Source organism: Desmodus rotundus, chromosome 2 (assembly GCF_022682495.2).
Source record: "Desmodus rotundus isolate HL8 chromosome 2, HLdesRot8A.1, whole genome shotgun sequence".
Lineage (NCBI taxonomy): Eukaryota > Metazoa > Chordata > Mammalia > Chiroptera > Phyllostomidae > Desmodus > Desmodus rotundus.
In genome coordinates this window covers 71,457,143-71,476,917 of record NC_071388.1, presented here as the reverse complement: position 1 = coordinate 71,476,917, position 19,775 = coordinate 71,457,143, and the positions used below count along the sequence as shown (strand labels likewise).

General features: G+C 38.2%; 1 pseudogene; it reads left to right on the top strand.

Annotated features, from left to right (window-relative positions):
• Positions 1 to 18,659: 18,659 nt before the first annotated feature.
• LOC112302571 (large ribosomal subunit protein mL39 pseudogene) lies at positions 18,660 to 19,456 on the top strand (annotated as a pseudogene).
• Positions 19,457 to 19,775: the final 319 nt, after the last annotated feature.

Here is a 19,775-nt window from a genome sequence, read left to right as displayed (position 1 = left end):
TCATATAATATTTTCAAGATGTTGGGGTGAAAATATGTTCAAAGATAAAGTCCTGTGGGCTTAAGTTTCAACATTTATCATGACTCAGTAGTATTCATGTCCACCTCTCAGTTAAGGGCAGAGCCCCTTTCCAAGAAGAGAATGGAATGCGAGAATGAGAAAGTACTTTAACCCTTACAATGTTGAGAGTAAGAACAAAGGTCATTACTGGAAATGTAGGCAGAAAGATGAGAACCTAAACATAAAAGAGAGATTGTGAGTAGAAAACATGTGGTTGGCTTCATCTATGCTTTTGGGGTACGGGGTCCAGATCTATTTCTACACTAAAGAAGCTATAGCAGAAGGGGATGAACAGCATCTGACTTTCTTCATTGGGTCGTTTGAGTTGGGAATGAGTTGGCAATGCTGTTGGCTGTTCAAGAACATCACAGAAGTACTTCATGCCAATCATCTGCATGATATTAAAACAAAAAACAAAGTAATTATTAATGTGATACTATTTGTATTAAAAAATGGACACATTATTCATTAGCTCTTTTGTTATTCCTGGAAGGAAGAGAGACAAGAAACTGCAAGTAACAACACCTACATTCTTTTAATGGGGGCTTATCTTGCCAGTTCTCTGAGGGCTTAACATAGACCAGCCCTCTTAATTCTCAAAATACCCTTAAGAGATATATGCTATTATTATCCTGGTTGTTCAGAAGGAGAACAGAGGCCTAGAGAGGTTAAGCAACATGTTCTCACACAGGGCCAGTAAAGGGAGGAAATAGAACTCAAGTTCAGACAGTCTGGGCCCAAGGGGCACGCCCACAACCACCATGCTAAACCACCTCACACCATTAGATATTCCAAATATGTAGTTGTGTGGCAAGGACCAGGCAAAGATGAGGCAGATTCTAAATTTACAGTTGGTAACCTGAATGGAATGACTGGACTTTGAGAGCAGTTGAAAAATACAGGAAATCAGTACATTTATTACCCAATGCTTACTCTCTGGCCCTGAATGAGGGCACTTGTGTGTAGAAAAATCTTAATACATTCATAGAGTCTTTGCTTGGTACTATGTTACGTTCTTGGCCATCAGTGTGCTGGGTGCTGGCAGTCACACTTGCCCAAAAACAATTCAGGAAGTCATAGTTTCCCCCATATCTTTGGTTTTTAGCACAGTTGTCATTGTGATGGCTGACATGAGGTCCTGTTCTGCAGTGATTCCCTCTTCAAGCTGGAGTTCCACATGTTGTCAATAAAGATGCCCTAGAGTTCATCTCCATGACTGACTCTTACAGAGTGGGATAGAGCACTGAGTGAAGGTCGAGTCACACCCCTAGTCTAACAAATTCTATACCTCCAATGTAGAAACACCACACTACGTAGCTTACTAAATGACAAAATACCTATTATATTCATGCATCACATCTTGGTAATTTGTTGAATGCTTAATACAGATCATTAACTATTACATAACTTAAACCAATTTCTTTGGATTAAAATTTATATCCTTAAATATTTTTCAACACTTTAAAAAAAAAGCCTAAATATGACCATTTACAGTTGACCATTACAGTTTCCACGTGCACTCACGCTCTAAGTTTATTTCCTCTCTTAGGATTTAGATTAAGAGGGTCTCTATTCCTTAATGTGCTGGGTTAGTTTAGCTTTCATCTCAAGTGTAATTTTTTTTCAAACATTTCTGTCCACTTTTCTGTCCACTTAATCTAGAATGACTCATTCACAGTTTTTAATTTTGTTGTTCATACTGCTACTCATCTGCCTATTTAATTACCCATATTTTTCTTCTTTGAGGTGGTTTTCTTTAGGTTTTCTTATAATCTCCTTCATCTATCACAGAAGATATTTTACTGTTTGTAAATCAATAATAAAATAAAATTCAGGCTTATAGAACTTCTAGCTAAGCAAGCTATAACACAAAGCACATATATTTATTTCATTTCCTTCCTAAAACTTCAGTGAGATGTCAATGCAGAAATACGAATGACAATGAAGATGTTGAGGGAAGTGAGGCTATCATCAGGACAAATATTTATATAACTTCTGTATAATAAAATTCAGGTAAAGTTATTCAAAAGATAGATCAGATGAATGATACCCAAGGTTAGAGCTTATTTAGAAGAAAACATCATAAAATAAATAGGAGCCTCTATGTATTAAAAAACCCAATGACCAATATAAAATGTTCAAACAGGACTTGAAGAAAAACTCTAGAAATTTGCTAGAACATACACAAAAAGAGAAACAGACGGGAGTTTTGAAAACAGTGTTAGCAATGTGGATGATCACTCTGGGAAGGTCAACATCTGTGGAACAGAGATTCCAGAAAGGCAGAATGAAAAACTGGAAGGTGGTGTAGACAGAACAGGGATTCTCACAGATGTCTGTGCCTTAATTTCCAGAATTTGTGGATATTTAACTTTCTACAGTTAAAGAGAATTTACTAATGTGACTAAATTAAGGATTTTAAAGATGGGGACGTCACCTTGAATTATCTAGGTGGGTCCAGTGTAATCAACAATGATCTTCATAGAGGAAGGTGTGTTGGAGGTTGAAGCTGTGATGACAGCAGCTGAGGTCTGATGAATTCAAAGCAGGAGTCATAAGTCACAGAAGGCACGCAGCCTCCAGAATCTGGAAATGACAAGGAAATGGATCTTCTTTATGGCACCCAGAACAAATACTGCATTGTGGACACCTTGATTTTAAGACTTCTAATTTCCAGAAATAATAAGATAATAACTTCATGTTGATTTAAGCCACTATGTATGTTTTAATTTGTTACAGCATTAGTGGGAAATTAATAAAAAGAGAATGATATAATCAAAGGGAAAATAGAGGGAAATTTCCTAAAGGCAAACAAAACAAAACAAAACAAAAACAAAACCAAAAACAGTGCTTTTAAGATTAAATGAATTCCTTAAGTACAAAACAATATTTAATGAAAAAAACAACACAACTAGAAACATCACAGTTTAGAAAGAAATTTTAAAAGTTGCTGGGAGGAGGACTCAAAACCAAAGTTAAAGGTAAACTGAATAGTTACAGACAAAGGATACATTTTAAGATGTGCATCATTTTTCTCATAACCATCATTGGGTATTAGAAAGTGATAGAAAATGCCTGTCTAGGATAGGAGTTTTAAAATTTGATATTCTTAGGCAAACTATTAGTCAAGGTGAGGAATAAAGACATTTTTGAAATGTAAGAACTCAGATAGTTTATTCCCTGTAAATCCTTCCTTGAAGAAATACCTAAAAGTGTACTTTGACAAATAAAGCGTGAATCTGAGAAAAAAAAATAGGGAATCTGTGAATCATATTCAGGAAACTAAAGAATAGAAATTTCTGGGTAACAGATAAATATCAGTGTAGAAACCAAACAAGTCAAATTAAAATAAGAAGTCAATGAGTTTTGAGAAAGACTTATTCAAGAAATGAACAACATGAGGCCAATAATATAATAAAAAAGCTGAATGGTCTTGGATATAAGATAAATGCATATTAACACAAAAGATATTGCCCTGGTTGGTGTGGCTAACTGGACTGAGTGTCGGCCTGTGTATCAAAGGGTCGCCACTTCGATTACCAGTTAGGGCGCATGCCTGGGTTGTTGGCCACGTCCCAGGTGGTGAGTGCGCAAGAGGCAGCCACACATTGATGTTTCTCTCCCTCTTTCTCTCTCCCTTACCCTTTCTCTAGAAACTAAGTAAATATAAAAGAAAATATAAGATCTTGTAAAAAGTATATTACACCCTCACAATTATACTGGTCGTTAGTATTTCTTTGTTATTTGACCTTTTCTCCTCATATATATTTGAAGAATTCATAAAAAATACAGGTTTGGTCCTATCGGGAAGCATAGGTCAGTTGGAAAGTGGAGTTTCATTTTTATTTTCTTCTGCTAGGAAGAAGTGGGTTTAAATCCAGACTCTGATTTTTAGTGAATATTGAATTTGGTATTGTCCTTACTGAGCTTTCTTTTTATGCTCTCTAAGATGGACAATAGGTTCCAATTCCTACTCATAGCTTAAAGAATTACTTTCAATGAGGTATTATGTAAAAGCCCCTATCATAATGTACACATTTATTACATGCATTTCGTCTTCCTATCATACCCTTGGAAGCATAAATTTGAACTCTTTTTACTATTCACTATCCTCAATTAGATCTTGGGGTCTCAGAGTTTATAAGGTCATACTCAGTTTAGTTTAAGGTTAAGGTTCTCTGTAAAGTGTTTTGAGAAGTAGCTCCTTTTGCAAGATTATGCTTAACAGTCAAAATCTTAATTTTAAAAGCCAACACTGATGAGAATATTCCTCACATTTTCAAATAAAATTCTTTTTTTCCTTTTCACAGTTAACTGAATGCTTGCTTAGGAAACAGGAAGGAAAATCCTAAATTCTTTCACAGCTTGTTCCTTTTTTACACCCACTCCTACCACTTAGCGCCCTGGGAGTTTGAAAGAACATCCCAGGACGCCTGACAGCATCTTGCAAAACCTGTAGCAGTTGAAATGGTCCAGCCATTATTACGAACTTTTGGCTCAGTGGAGGCTTTGGGAAGTTTCATCATTATTTGCACTGCCTGGAAATATTTTTTCAGAACAAAAAGAAGGAATTTGAATTTACACTAACCACAGCCTTATCTGTATCATCCCAATATCTGACCCCCTAAGAAATAAACACATTCTTTTGGCACGTTCTCCATCTGAAGTGCCCAATGTAGAATTTGTAAGATGGGTCTTCCATAGAAGGTATATCTAACATGACATACCTTCGAGTCATAGCATATCAAAAAAACTTTCTGTTTATATTTATATCAGAATTTATGAGCTATATGTACTTCAAATAGACATTTCTTCCCAGAAAAATACAGTGTGTTTGTTTTCCCCCACACTGTCAGCACTTTGATCCAGCACTGAGCCTGTGAGAGCTTTGGAATAGATGGTGAGGGCAGCATCAACTCTGCTGCTGATCTCTGGGTCTCAGGCCCTGGTTCCTTCCTTTTCACACCCACTCGGGGATGGCCAGAGATCTGCTGCAGCAGGGGAGGGAGTGTCCTCTCCGGCTCCTCCCTGACAATTCCCAGCAAGAGGGCCCCTTCTTACATTCAAAAATATTTTCAAATTACTTCCTAATTCTTAAGAGCCTGAATAATGCTTTGCTGTTGTGACATTTTCCCGCTCTTATCCACAACCATGCATGCACAAATACAGTGACTTCTGATCACATACTGAAAAACAGCATGGATGGAATTTCGGTTTCTGGCTCTGCACCTCTGGAAATTGGAAATTACCACTCCATCCTGTTTCCGGTTCTGCACTAAGGAGGTTGGATGTTGCCTCTTTCATCTTAACAAGTAAAAGCCAAACAGACTGAAAAATCAGCCACTCCTCTTGCATCTGTAAAAGAGAGAAGACCACAGGGCAAGCTGTCCCCCACCCCAAGATTGGAGAAACAGGCAAATGCAGGGAGTCTTGATTTACAGGAGCAGAAACTCACAAGTGGAAACCTCTAATGGAACCACGCTGTGATAGGAAAACCTGAACTGTAATTGAAAAGTTTCTGGAGACTCAGTGAGGACAAATCTGAGAGTAAAACCCCAGGGGACTGTCACGGGGGGGGGGGGGGGGGGGGGGGGGGGCGGGAAGGGGGGGCAGGGGGAGGCAGATATTGTGAGATTTACCTCCAGGGCTTGACCAGAGTCCCACAGTAAATATCTGGAAAAACTCCGTCAGCATTTCCATTGGGGGGGGGTGAGAAAAGGAACTATTTTGGAATACCCCAAGGCCATCCTCAGAGGAAACTAGTTAACAAGAACCTAATGTGCTGGGGTTTTAACGGAGCCTAAGTGACACGAGGAAAGGAAATACCAACTTCAGCACAGCCGGCCATTCTGTCCCACCAAAGGGGAGAAAAAATACTGAGAAACACTTGTGAAATTTACAGTCCAGAGGCACACCGTTTACTAAAATACTGAGATCTAATCGTAGGACTGTAGAAGATTTCCCTTCCCTCTATCACTGCCACAAAACTGAAGGCCTGTTGACAGCAGTTTCTTTCACTCAGTGTGTCACGTCCAACGCTCAGGATAAATTACAAGGTATTCCAAAGGCAAAAAAAAAAAAAAGTAAGGGGAAATAAACCCACCAGAATTTGAACAGACAGAGCAAGTCTCAGATTCAGTGCAAGCAAGGAGTGGAATGAAATATTTAAAGTGTTGAGAAAGGACAATAAATCCCCACTAAGCTAGAACTATATGCCCTGTGAATTTAGCTTTCAAAAGTGGAGAAGAAATAAATACTTTCTCACACAATCAAAAAATGATGAATTTTGTTGCCAGAAGACCTGCTTCAACAAGAAATGTTAAACAATAAAAACAGATACTTCCATTGAGAAAAGGAAAATAATACAGGTCAGAAATTCATATCTACGTAGGGAAAGAAAGAACATTGAAGAAGGAATAAGTGAAGGTAAAATAAAAGGTTTTATTTTCTTATTCTTCATTGATCTAACAGATAAGTTTTTTTCAAATTAATAGCAACAGTGTTTCAATCAATTGTTTATACATGGATTATATGTTTATTTGCTATGCATACATGTATACAACTGAAATGAAAGGCAGTAATAATGCATAGGGTGGGAGAAAGAGATTAGGATTATGTTGTTATTTTCACATAGTGATGTTGCCTATGACGGGGTGTGGTGCCCACAATGTGGTATAGTACTTTCAAAGTGGATTTGGAGTATTTATAAATATATATTGCAAACTCTAGGGTAATGTCCTTAAAAAGTTATTTTTAAGTATAATTTATATGCTAATAAAAGAGAGAAAGTATAAATGAAACCATATAAAATGCTCACTTAAAACCACAAAAGGCAATAAAAGAGTAGAAAACAAAAATTGGAGCAAAAAATAAGAACAACAAATAGAAACAGGTAGGCTATTCTCCTCCTACCACTTCCCTTGTTAAGAAGTTGAGTTTGGAGAACAGAGGTAGATGATGTAGTTCATATACCTTAATGGTGGCTCTTTGTTTTGTTTTAATTTAGATTGTCCTCCTCTGGCTTCCCTCTATTTCTCGCATATGCATTCGCTGATATGTTCTCTGTTCATCTTGCCCATTTTGTACCTGGGCTTCCTACGTGCCTCTGAAATTAAAGGTTTATATTTTGAACTTATGGATGTTACAGTTCTTCTAGGAGCATGGCCATCTCCCACCTGGTTACTCGTCTCGTTCCCAGTTTCAGAAGGCTAGCACATACAGTTCCTGGCCATGTGTCTTCTTGGCTTTGACAACCTTTTACCTTATCTGACCACAGTAACACTGCTCACAGACTTGGTGACATCCAACCTGGCCTCTCCACTGTAGAACCGAGTGTCAACCACTATTCTCTTACCATGCTGCTCCACTCTCTTTATTACTGGGCTACCCCATGTTAACACAGTTTGCAGAGCAGAGTAGTTCTCAAAGAGCTCAGGTGAAGGAGTGCGTCACAGTCCCTGGGATTGGTACTCTTTTTAAATTATCTAATAGATTTTTTCACTCCCAGATCCAGTTGAGAGAGGGAACACTGAGATAGAAGTCAGTCTCCCTTTCTCCCTGGCTCCATCCACTTTCTGACCTGTATTCAGAGTCAGGGTGAAGTGGTATTTCACTTATCACATTGCCACCTTCCTTCCTATAGTAACCTCAGGGTATCATGGTTGTTTCCCCTATTTGAAAACACCTAGTTTAGCCCTTTATATATTAAATAAAAACTAAAGAAATCAAACCAATATTTCTTTTTCTCCATGTGGGAAATTAAGATTTCTGTCTTATAAAATATTACTAATATGCTAATTATTTTCATATTATTTCTCTTTACATTTCTTCTGAAACACACATTAATCTTTTTGTCCCCCATTGATGCCTATGGCCCTGGACCTCCAATCAATGAGCGTGATGGTTATATATGCAGAAAAGAAAAAAGAGTAAAATGCATTAATACTTTCACATCATAATCTGCTTTGCCATTCTTATCTAACTTCTCTTCTGAATTCAGATGCACATTTCAACTGCCCATCTAAAACTTCTACTAGGAAGTCCAATAATCAGTGCAAAGTCTTCATGCAAAAGTGGGATTCCTTATGTTCTCCTCTACCCCTAAAACTCACAAGTAAATCTCATTTATTGTTATCATTTCTTACTTGGTGACTTATTCCAGAAACCACAGTCACTCTTGATCTCATCATTTCCTTTCTCTTACCCTCCTTTCCAATTAAGATATGTTCAAGTGCACCAACTACAGAATACTCTTCCCAAAATACCTAGGAAAAATGATTGACCTCTGTAAATATAAGCTTACTTTTTTGGTGCCAAAAATATACTACTATGTAGGTCATAGGTTGTTGTCAGAATTAAGTAAGACTATGGATGTATATAAATTTCTTGTTAATGGAAGCAATTACTCTTGTTCCTCCTCTCATAAACTTCCACAGGCTTCTCCTTTCATATTGGGTCCTTCTGTGTTACTGTCAAGCTTTTAGCAAAATAATCAAGATTCTTCATCATCTGTCATCATCTCGAACACTCTGAGCATTCAGTGCTCGAGCCACTATTCATTTCTCTCTTTCAGCATCATGCCTTGCTTTTCACAGTTAGGTGTGCTCCCCACTGTTTGTCTCACTGCTTAAAATGCCAAGTACTCACTTTTCACCTTTGCCATTTAATCTCCATGTAACCTCGGGAAAATGTCATAATCTCTCTTGGCATCAAGGCTAGAGATGAAAATAAAACTGAACACATAGAAGCTTTCTGAGGGTTAAACACAGAAAAGCATATCGATACTATGAATTGTTTGGCTTATTGTAAGAATCCAGTATATGTTAGACACTAACTAAAGATTTCATTATTAATTACTATTTATTACCATCAGCAGCAGCAGTAACCAACAACCTTCCAGAGCTCTTACTTAGCCTTGAAGAGATAGTTAAAATACCACCTCATTTGTAAAGACTGCTCCGTGGTAATCTGTTCATTCACATTTGGGGTGTCTTGTGCACTCTTGTGTTCATTTACTCTCAGTTTTCCAGCATCTTAAAGGCACAGTCCATGACAGTCATCTTTATATTTTCAGTATCTGGTCAATGATTGCATACAGTAGGTGCTCAATGAATAGTTGTTGATGAAAGAATAACAAAAAACGTAATAAAACTTACTGTGCTCTTAGTGTGTGACAAGCTATTCTAAGATCTATTTATTAAGATACCCAATTCTCCAACAGCCCTGTAATTAGATACTCCTATTGTCATTCCCATTGCACAGCTGAGAAACTGAGATGTGGAGAAGTTAGCTAACTTGGTCATGGCCAAGAACCAAGGTTATCTAGCTCTAGAGTCTGTGTTTCGCCTTAATGCTACATAACTTTCCCTGGGCAAGAAGGAAGATGGGAAGACAGAGAATGGAATTGGGCAGTCTCTAAGATCCTTCCTGTTTAACCTCCCATGATCCCAGGATTTCTCTTGGTGCCTTTGAATCTGATATATGCAGGAATAATACATAAAGAAATAGTTTCTTCAGAAGTTTCATAAAAATTTCTAACTGTTCATATTTATTCACCAGGCATATCTTGTCTCATAAAATGACTCTTTCATATCAATTAACCATAGCATGCCTACTCATACTCTCACCTATTTATAATTTTACTCAGGCTCATTTTCCTGAGATAAGTGGTTATGTTTTAAATGGAATCTATTAGAAGTCACCTTGAATCTGAAATTTTATAATTTTCAAAGTTTAAGCTCTAACTGCCTTAATCTCTCACAAAAGTTTTGCTCCATGTCTGGCTATGCTAGATTTATATATTTAAAAACACATTGAATTCATGTAGGTGCTCCTGGAAAGGCTGTGTTGTATAACAAGGGGCAGGCATTTCTCTTAAGATTTTAACCAGCTTCCTGTATCCCTGAGAAGAGGGGACCTAGGGACACTTCACGTTTGTTAATACAACTATTGTTGTATGTGTGAGAGTAGACAGACTACATGGTAGCGTAAGCTGAGTGAGCTGGCATCCTATGGAAGGAAGAGGTGTCAATGAAATTTGGATTACCACTGTGGGCAACTGGGGCTCAGTCCTGCTAGGGACCCTCAGAATTATTCCTCTGAAGCTGAGGCATTTACTGTAATTCTTGTCCTTTCTCATTGAGAGTTGTACCCCAAGGTTATTAATTATCCCACACTTCCAAGTTGCTCTCCTATGTGCAGTGAGTGAGCTTCCTGTAACTTCCAGAAAAGCACAAGAGCAGAAAAACAGAGAAGCAGGTTCATGAGGTGGGATGCTGCCAAAGTGCATGGGCTCTCCACCAGTGCAGCTGGAATTGTAGGTTGGTTAGAGACCTTAACACGGAGTCCTATATCATCCACTGCAGCCTCCCTTTCAGGCTCAGAAAAGTTACTGTCCCACATTAAGTTCAACTTCTTCATAACTCTTCAAAGGTGAGGTTAGCCACAACCTCTTGAAAAAACAAGAATTCAAAACAGGTTTGGTAGAGCATGCTGCAGTTCCTGCTCCCAAGGCTATAAATGATATTCATCTCCTTTTTCTCCCATCCATTCTAGAGTCCCCTCACATTTGGCTAGCTCCCTAGTTGGTGTATAAGCTGCTTGCCTGAGAGAGAAACATAGACCCTCATCCCTTAGGTGTCTGAATCTTTGATTGCCTTGGCCCTTATCAGGCACTTATTGCTGCAAATAACTTTTCTTGTTATTACTGAGCATAGAAACAGCAGGAGGTGCCTCTGTGGTCCCCTTTAGTGGGTAAGACATGTCTCCATGCATCCATTACATGACAGTGACCATAGAAACTCAGGACAATCATGGTTAATAATGTTGTTAATTCATTAATTTTTTTACTTGCTTGTTGACAGGCATGAGGAACCTAAAAAGCTGAAGCGTTAGGTTTGGAGAAACCCTTAGTACATCCCCTAGAGGAAACATTTTCTTTCTGGGGTTCAAGACCTTGAACTTTGCAGGAGTGAGCAGCACAAACTCCCTGATGTGTCACTGGGAAGGATAGTAAGAGTGGCCAATCATTCTTTCAATATTTGATTCCCACGCCTGGGTACTATAGCACTGGGTACAAGACATCATAGAGCAGCTGTTGATTAAAAATGAACAGTGCATTACAGAAGGTAATGCCCTAACTACACAAGGTCCTTTCCCGTTCCAGCACCTTGGCTAAAGAGCCTTAAGCCTTAAAGAGGCCATTTCTACGTACTCTGATTATCTATGATCTTGTGATTGCACACGCTCACCTGGGAGGTAGCATTACTTCTGATTTACAACCACGAATTGGTAAGGGTTGTGTAACCTCAAGTTTGCTCTTCATGTTTCACCTTAATACTCTTATTCAGAAGTCGAATGTGAGGTTTCTACCAGATTCTAGATATTTATGATCTGAATAAAAACTAAGGGTCTTGGACAATGGCCAGGATGGATCATTTTGGAGAGATTAGATCTATAGCAAGACAGCTTTAGGGCAGAAATTTATTCACTACATTGCAATAATATAACAGGCATAAGGGTCACTTTCATTTTATTATCAAGTAGGACTCAGATTTCAACATCTCTTGAAAGATCTCAGATACTCCTGTTCCTCAATATGCGGTAATTCTGGTGCAGGGTCCTTTCAAAGAAAGATTGGTGTGACATTTAGTATACACTTCCAGTGGCTCAACAGGTCTTCACTCGAGAGAACTAGCTCCCTTTCAGTCACTAGGCCCTTGTGTCTGAAGCTAACCCAGATCTGGAAACTGTGTGATGAATAGTAAGTAATTTTCATTGCAGAGGTTTATGGAGGCTTTAGCCTTAGCCTATTAGCTCTTGAGTTTTTTTCTGGTTATACATATCAAACAACACTCATTTATTTGACTTCTAGATATACTATAGTCTCCTAGCCATTATCAGAGAACTCTGTAGGTCAAGGGTGTTAAACTCATTTTCACCGGGGGCCACATCAGCCTTGAGGTTGCCTTCAAAGGGCTGAATATAAAGCTCCTTGACCCTGCTTAAGGAGTAGTATTTACATTTATACAGTCATAAAGTTACATTTGGCCCTTTGAAAGCAACCTTGAGGCTGATGTGGCCCAGGGGGAAAATGAGTTTGACACCCCTGCTGTAGGTGAAGGATTCCTTTTGTGCCACACTTGTATTGTTGTGCTTTATTGTAGTTCTATTTACTTTGTTTTGGATGGCTAGGTGCCACCACCTGATTTTTCTATTCTAGGACGACTTCATTTTTATTAACACTAGGAGCCTCTCTCTCATGGCACCACCTCCTCCTGTTAATTCTGTGCTACTGAGGAAAGCCACACTGAGCTTCTCAAGGATGCTAGTTTTCCCTCATCAACGCATGTCTTCTCAATGTACCAAGGATTGCCATCCCAGATCTCAGGCTCCTACATATTTTATGTTTGCCATACTTTTAACATAGAAGATCCACTGAAGCCAAGCTTCCATCTCCTTTTTCATTTTGCTACCATTGCTTTTAAATCCTGCGCTCAAATTTTAGCAAAGCCTACCCCCAACTGTAGAAAATAGAGGTCCTTAATAATGTCCATGGAGGCCTCTGACTTGTCTAGTATTCCCCATGTTGATAGGGGGCTGACTTCAGGCTGTCGTTCTTCTTCTCTAAGGTTTCCAATGCAAATAAAAAAGTTAGGTAATGGCACAATCTTTAAGATCGCCATTGTCCCCACTCAGTTCATGTGTGAGAGTCACTCCACAGCCATTGTTTTCCCTCTCCATTATCAAACAGGTGAGACTCTAAGTGTCTGTGATGCCAAAAGCAGAGCTTTGGACAGGACTTATGAAATGGTAGTTTCTTTGGAAGTTATCCCTGGAAACAGAAGTGAAGAGAAAGATAAAGTGACAATAGAGAAGGGGGGAAATGCTTATCCCCCCTGAAAACAACTGGAACTCAATCCAGCCATGGGCCTCACTCTCTCTAAAGAACTCTGTTGAGTGCACCTCTGAATGGAGATCCAGAGCCTTGGACCTTCATCAACAAGTCCTCAGCTCCACTGATTGATGGACTGGTCCATGGGCATTAACTCCGTATTTATAGGCTGCTTTGCTGGTACTACCTGAGTTGCTATAACAGAAGAGCAGAGGAATATTGCTGGTGTTTCATGTGGAATGTGATGAGTGTGATAAGCTGTGTCTATGACAATGCAGTTTGAACTAGAATGGGCCGAGGGGATGTGGCATAGGACACAAAAAGAAGCATTTTCTTTCTATCCATGATCTGATTTATACTTACAATATCCATTTCATAGATGAAAAAATCTAGGTTTAACTCCTAAAATGCTTTACCCAAAGTCACCTAGCAAGTAAATGAAAAAATGCAATGAAAGCTCACTAAAATTATAGAATTTTCAGTCCCATCTCAGACCTACTGAATCAAAATCTGTATTTCAACATAATTCCCAGGTGCTGTTCACGCATATTTAGGTTTGCTAAGCACTGATGTAAAGTGCTGTATTTTTAAAAACAAGTGCCTGTAGTCCTAAGTCAAACAAGAATACCTCATACATAGTAGGAAGTTACCTAAATGGTGTGTTGCTCTTTTCAGTGAAACCAAAGATGTTTTCCTAAGTATGTTCTTTTTCAAACTTAAGAAAAGTAAACTTAATTAATTAAAATATTTTGCTCTTAGGGACCCATTACAATTTTTAAAAAGATGTTTGTGGGAATCAGAGTTGGGTGAGGACGTGATGTAGAAAGTGTATTTTGTCACAGGGACAACGTATATGAGAGTGTGTTAGTTTTTCTTTTATTTTTTTGCTGTTTATGTTATTACAATCGTCACAATTTTCCTCCCTGTGTGCCCTCTCCCCACCCCTCTTCCCACAGTCACTCCCTGCATGTCCATGGTGAGGCATACATGTTCCTTGTCTAACCCCTTCACCTTCTTTCCACCAGTTCCACCCTCCCCCCCCTTACAGCTGTCAGTCTGCTCCTTGTTTCTGTGCCTCTGATTCTGCTTTGCCTGTTAGTTTATTTTGTTCTTTAGATTACCATTATACATGAGATCATATGGTATTTGTCTTTCATGGATTGGCTTATTTCAAATAGCCTAATAGTCTCCAGTTCCATCTATGCTGTCACAAAAGGTAAGAATTTCTTCTTCTTCTTCTTTTTTTTACCACTGCATAGTACTCCATTGTATAAATATACCACAGCTTTTTTATCCACTCATCTACTGATGGGAACTTAAGCTGTTTCCAAATCTTGGCTATTATAAATAACACTGCTTTAAACACAGCGGTGCAAATATTTTTTGGAATTGGTGTTTGGGGATTCTTTGGATGTATTCCCAGAAGTGGAATCGCTGGGTCAAAAGGCAGTTCCATTTTTAGTTTTGTGAGGAAACTCCATACTATTTTCTAGAGTGGTTGTGTCATTCTGAATTCCCACCACCAGGGCACTAGAGAGTGTATTAGTTTTCTATTGCTGCTGTGGCAAATTACCAAAATCTTAGCATAAAACAGCACAGATATGTTGCTGTTGACTTGGTGGGTTTCTCTGCTCTGGATTTCACCCTTTTCCTCAGGCTCAGGAAAAGATGTTAGCTAACTGGGTTCTCATCAGGACACCTTGAGGAAAGTCTACTTACAAACTCATCCAGGTTACCCTCCCTTTTTAAAAGTCTGTAACCTTAACTACATCTGCAAAGTCTTTGCCATGCAGTATAATTTATTAATAATCCCCAATGATTAGAGGATAGACATCTATGGAGAGTCATTTTGCCTGCCAAAGAGAGTTTGGGTGCTTCAAAAAGTAGACGAGGTAGTTTGGGGGAGGTAGGTTTTGGAGGGCTATAAGTGAGAGAAATAAATTCATTAATTGAACAAATATTTATTGAGTAAATACAGCTTTCTAGTATTCTGGTTTAAGATTTTAGCTTTCGAGCAATAGGGTGTCATTGAAAAATATTAAGTAAAACAGTGGTAAAAAATATATATATCCGCTTTAGAAACATTAAGCTGCTGTCACCAGGCCATGGAGGCAGATTTGAAGTAGAAGAGACTGATTTTTTTCCTTTCTAAAAATGCAGTTTAGGGGGCAAGAGATAAGGGCTTGTTTTTCAAAACTGGCAATGGGAAGAGAAAAGAAAGGATGACTTTGAGAAAAGGTACAAAAATAATTGACAGGACTTCCTGGTTGATCTAAAAGGAAAGGAGAAGATGGTAATGCACAGTAACTGGGAACTTTTCAGGAACAGCAAAATGCTCATTACAATTGTTGCGGTTAAAGAACAAAGCAATGACCCAAAATCACTGAACTGGCCTGCTTGACCAGAGGCACGAAGTTAGCCAGAAGCAAACAACAAAAATTAAAACACCAATTTTTGCATTCTCATTCTTTTATTCTTTTTACTTGCTGTTGCAAGATGTCAGGATGGACATCTGTCATAGCATGAGTTCCATCAGCTTTACTTAACCACCAGGAAATCTCAAAATAACCCAGCTATTCAAGTTTGATAACAATTCAGGTCTATTTGCAGGAACACAATGGCATCTTAGAAAGTGTCCTTCCAGCAAATATATCAGCAGAGATTATAGTAAAGCATGGGTCCAAAGTGTTAAAAAATGACTCAGGAATACTTTTGAATTAATTAGAGAGTACAGGCGCTGATTACATCTATCCTACCTCTAAAGAAGGATGGACATTTTTCTCACACACACTCAGAACCGGAGTACGTGAACCTCTACTACGTGAACCAGAGGCGCCATGAAGAAATAATGGGATGGACACAGAGTATGACACACACAGTGGGTGTTTGTTTGTTCAAACAAACCCCCGAATAGGAGGTTCTTTTTTAAAAAAAGAAAGAAACTCAATAAAACCCTTAAGGAATTATTCATACAAATCCATACTTTGGTGCAGGTTTGATTGCTTCAGTTCTCCTGCTTAAGTTAAAAGCAGTTTTTACTTGTAGATTAATTTAGTAGACAAACAGAACAATGTTGAAAGTCATTATACAATCCGAAACGGTCCCTATTGTTTTTTGCTTTGCCTTCACAAAAATGCACTGTGTCAAACATTTTTTCTCCTTAATTTTTAAACCCTTGTGTATTTTGAAAGAAAATGTAATCCACATGTGTCTTATGCACTTACGCTTAACTCATCAAATTTCTCATGTGTAAGAGTGACTTGGAGAACAAAAGGCTTGGGAAATTGTTTATCTGCCTATGAAGCTCTTTTTATCAGGAAGCAAATAGCATATTTATTGTTATAGTTAATGTTAAATCTCCAGGTGTTCAGTTTTTCAAGTATATAAATAACACTATCTAGATAACATCGATATTTGTCTTTATATCTTGCTTCCCTAGCCTATTAACATAATAGTAGTCTTCATCATCTTCATCATTATTATATTATTATTTAGTACTATTATTATAATATTATTTAGTATTATTATTGTTATACACTTTATAGTAACATTACTGGCATTATTAAAATATCTATATTTTTATAACATCTTTATTTACAAAATGATTTTACCTCACTTGTCTTTACTTAAATACTTGTGTGGTGAAAGACTTTGGAGTGTGTTCACTTATTTCTTTTTCTCATTTTTCCAATTGCTGTACGTCCTTCCTAAGGCTTTTCCTCTTCAGTTTGTTTACCCTATTTCCCCTTTCATGGCTTCGAGTGTGCTACTCGTCTCCCTTAGCTATTTTACCCTCCTCCATTCAAATCTCTGTGTAATTGCCTTTGTTCTCATTAAATGCGTTAAAACTTACATCTTCCTAAAATACTTAATTGTTGAACTCAAATGTTCTTTCCCAGTGATTCCATTTATTGACTCTTTGTACCTCTGGACACTGCATCCTTTTAATTTGCTTATTTTCTGTAATAGCATAATCAATAAAATATACTTCAAGTAATGTGCTTATTTTCTAAATTACAGCCTGTTACAGATTTTAGGTACTGTTAAATTATCCTGTAGATGCAAGCTCTGCAACCCGAAGAGCCCCGGCCATCTTTTAAAGTAGTGTCTATGTCGTTCTTTTTTTCTTTTATGTTTTCTCATTCTGCTGAGTTCTGATTGCTACAACTTAATGATCTCAGTATATATGGCTGCTTGGTTGTACATTTTTACTTTATTATGTGGTATGTGCTACTTATTTTCTATATGAAAACAACAAGGTAAAGTGCCAGATAAAAGTGGATTTTGACTCAGTCTCTTTTTAAAATCTGATTACATCTTTGTAATTTATTGTACTGTGAGGCTTGGCCTTTCAAATATTTTTTTAATTTAATTAGGATCTCAAAAACATAGTGCACTCAAGAAGAACAAATGGCGAAAAAGACTTTAATCAAAACTTCCAGGCATAAAATGTTCATCTACAAAGCAGATAATGGCAGACCACAGCTAGGAGGGCATTGCTTAGAGTCCGTCCTACGTGCAGGCGTCGGGAAAAGGAAAGACACCCTCTCCTCTCAGACACTGTTTGGGGAGTCACAAAAGTAGACAATTCAACACTGGAAAAGTGATAGGACAAAGGTAAAGGGGTAGAGGCAGGCATCTCAGTCTAGTTCAGAGGAAACACTTCTGGAGGGATCTTGTAAGTCAGGGAGGTTGTGCAAGCTGAGCAATGTAATAGGCAAAATGAAAAACCTTTATTTAACAGACACACAGCTCTTGTGTCAGTCACTATTCCAGGCACCTTACAAGTAATCTTTTTCTATCCTTATAATTATCCCATGAGTAAGCACTTTGACTGTCCTGATTTTGCAAGTAAAGCACAAAAAAGTTTAGCGAATTGCCCAAGGTCAACAGCAGGCACAGCTGGAATTGAAATCCAGGCAGTGTACCTCCAGGGCCCCCGTTCTCAGTCCCTACAGGAGGCTTCCAACAAGAAATTTAAGTACTCATGAAAGAGCAGTGTGCAGTCACAGAACAACAGGTTGTTTGACATTGCCTAAGGGCAAGTTGAAGCTAAAGAAGTAAATGAGAACAATGTCACATTAAAAAAAAAAAAACCCAGAATTTGATCTTCAATGAATTATTGTGATCATTGGAATGACAGAGTTTTATTTCAGTGCTAAAAAGAATACACTATAGCGTCATGAAGTATGGGCTATACAATGGTTGGCTTGGACATAGAAGAAACTGGTAGGAGGTACCTGAAATAACGCAAGTGAGAAACATGGTGGGGAGATGGCTGGAGGGCAGCTGAATCTCATGAGAGTCACTCTGACAGTGGACATTGGAGGCCTTGGTAAACTGTTGGTGTTGGACAACAGGGAGAAAGTCATGTCCGGAGTGAATCACCTATGTTTCTGATTAGGGCAATAGGGTAGATGGTGGTGACTACTGAAGTACGGGAGGTTTGGTGGGTGCGGAGATGGTGGAGGACCTGTAGGTGCAAGTTTCTATGGCCACGATAGAGGCGATGGTTCCCAGGGTCTGGGGACTGGGGTCTGGCAGGCCACCCCAGTGGAAAGGCTTGCTGGAATGTATAACAACATTACTGATTTCTCAACTGTCACCCACCAACTGATGGAAATTCCATCACCCACTGATGGAAATGTGCAATGGAGAAAAGCAGGCAGTTAACACGTTCTCCCCAAACTAAGAAGATTGCTAACACATTGGGAAAACTGACCTTGGCACCAAGTTCACAATGAGTAAAAACATTTCAACTCCTTATAGTTTTGCCATACATTTAAGCGAGTGGTATACAGGAAGTCCATTCTGGCTCTTGGAAACAGACAGCTGTGGGACATGTATAAGCCTTTGACTAAGTCCTGTGAAACTACATTTCTTACTTTCAGAGATCGTGGGCCAGGGGAAGTTAATAAGGCCTGGTGTTCTCATGCCATGATGGCAGGCTGCCAGAGGGCACGCAAAGATGAATACATGGTCAGTTTGGTCAGCACTCAGAGGTTCCTGTAATCACTGGAGCCTTCTGCTATGATGGAGGTTTGGGTAACAAACTTGCTGAGTGTGTGCCAACAAAAGAGAACCTACATTCTTTCACAAAAGATGCTCTTTCTTTAATTTATAAAAAATTCCATTTGAAACTCTGGAGGTTGATGTAAAAGTGGCATTAGGAATATTTCAACACAAGTATAAAATATATTTCATGAAAGAGAAGGCATCTTAAGACCCTGACAGAATAGTCAAGTCCTGCAGATTTGGTGACTTCAGTGGTGTGAGTGAAGGCCCTTTTTTTATACCAAGAGTAAGTATTTGTTTCCAGTATGAAGTGTCAGCCATTCATAGTGTTCAAGCCAGTCAGCCAAGTCTTATTCGAAGATTCCTGGGTTTACTTTACCTGTTTACGTAAGAGCACATTTTATAATACGGGATAAGCTAAGGGAAAGGTCTCAGAAAATGCTAACTGAAGATCACACTAGACCTACTGAAGAAAGGGCATCTACTTAATGACTTCCTAAAATTTAAATATATATAGTAAATTAAAATAAATGTGTTGGAAATAAAATAGGGGAAAAAAGAAAACCAAACATTAGCAAATGTTCATGATACAATGTGAAGAGAAAAAAGGATGTAGAGTTTAAAACTTCATATTTTGAATTATCCCATAAAAATATGCATGTAAATATACACACAAAATCTCTAGTAAAAAGAAGGAACAACTATTCATTGTGAATGGTAAAATTTTTCAGTAGAATTATTAAGTTTTCTCTTGTATTTTCTAAATTTTCTGCAATGAATAGAAATTATTATAGTTATATTTCCATTA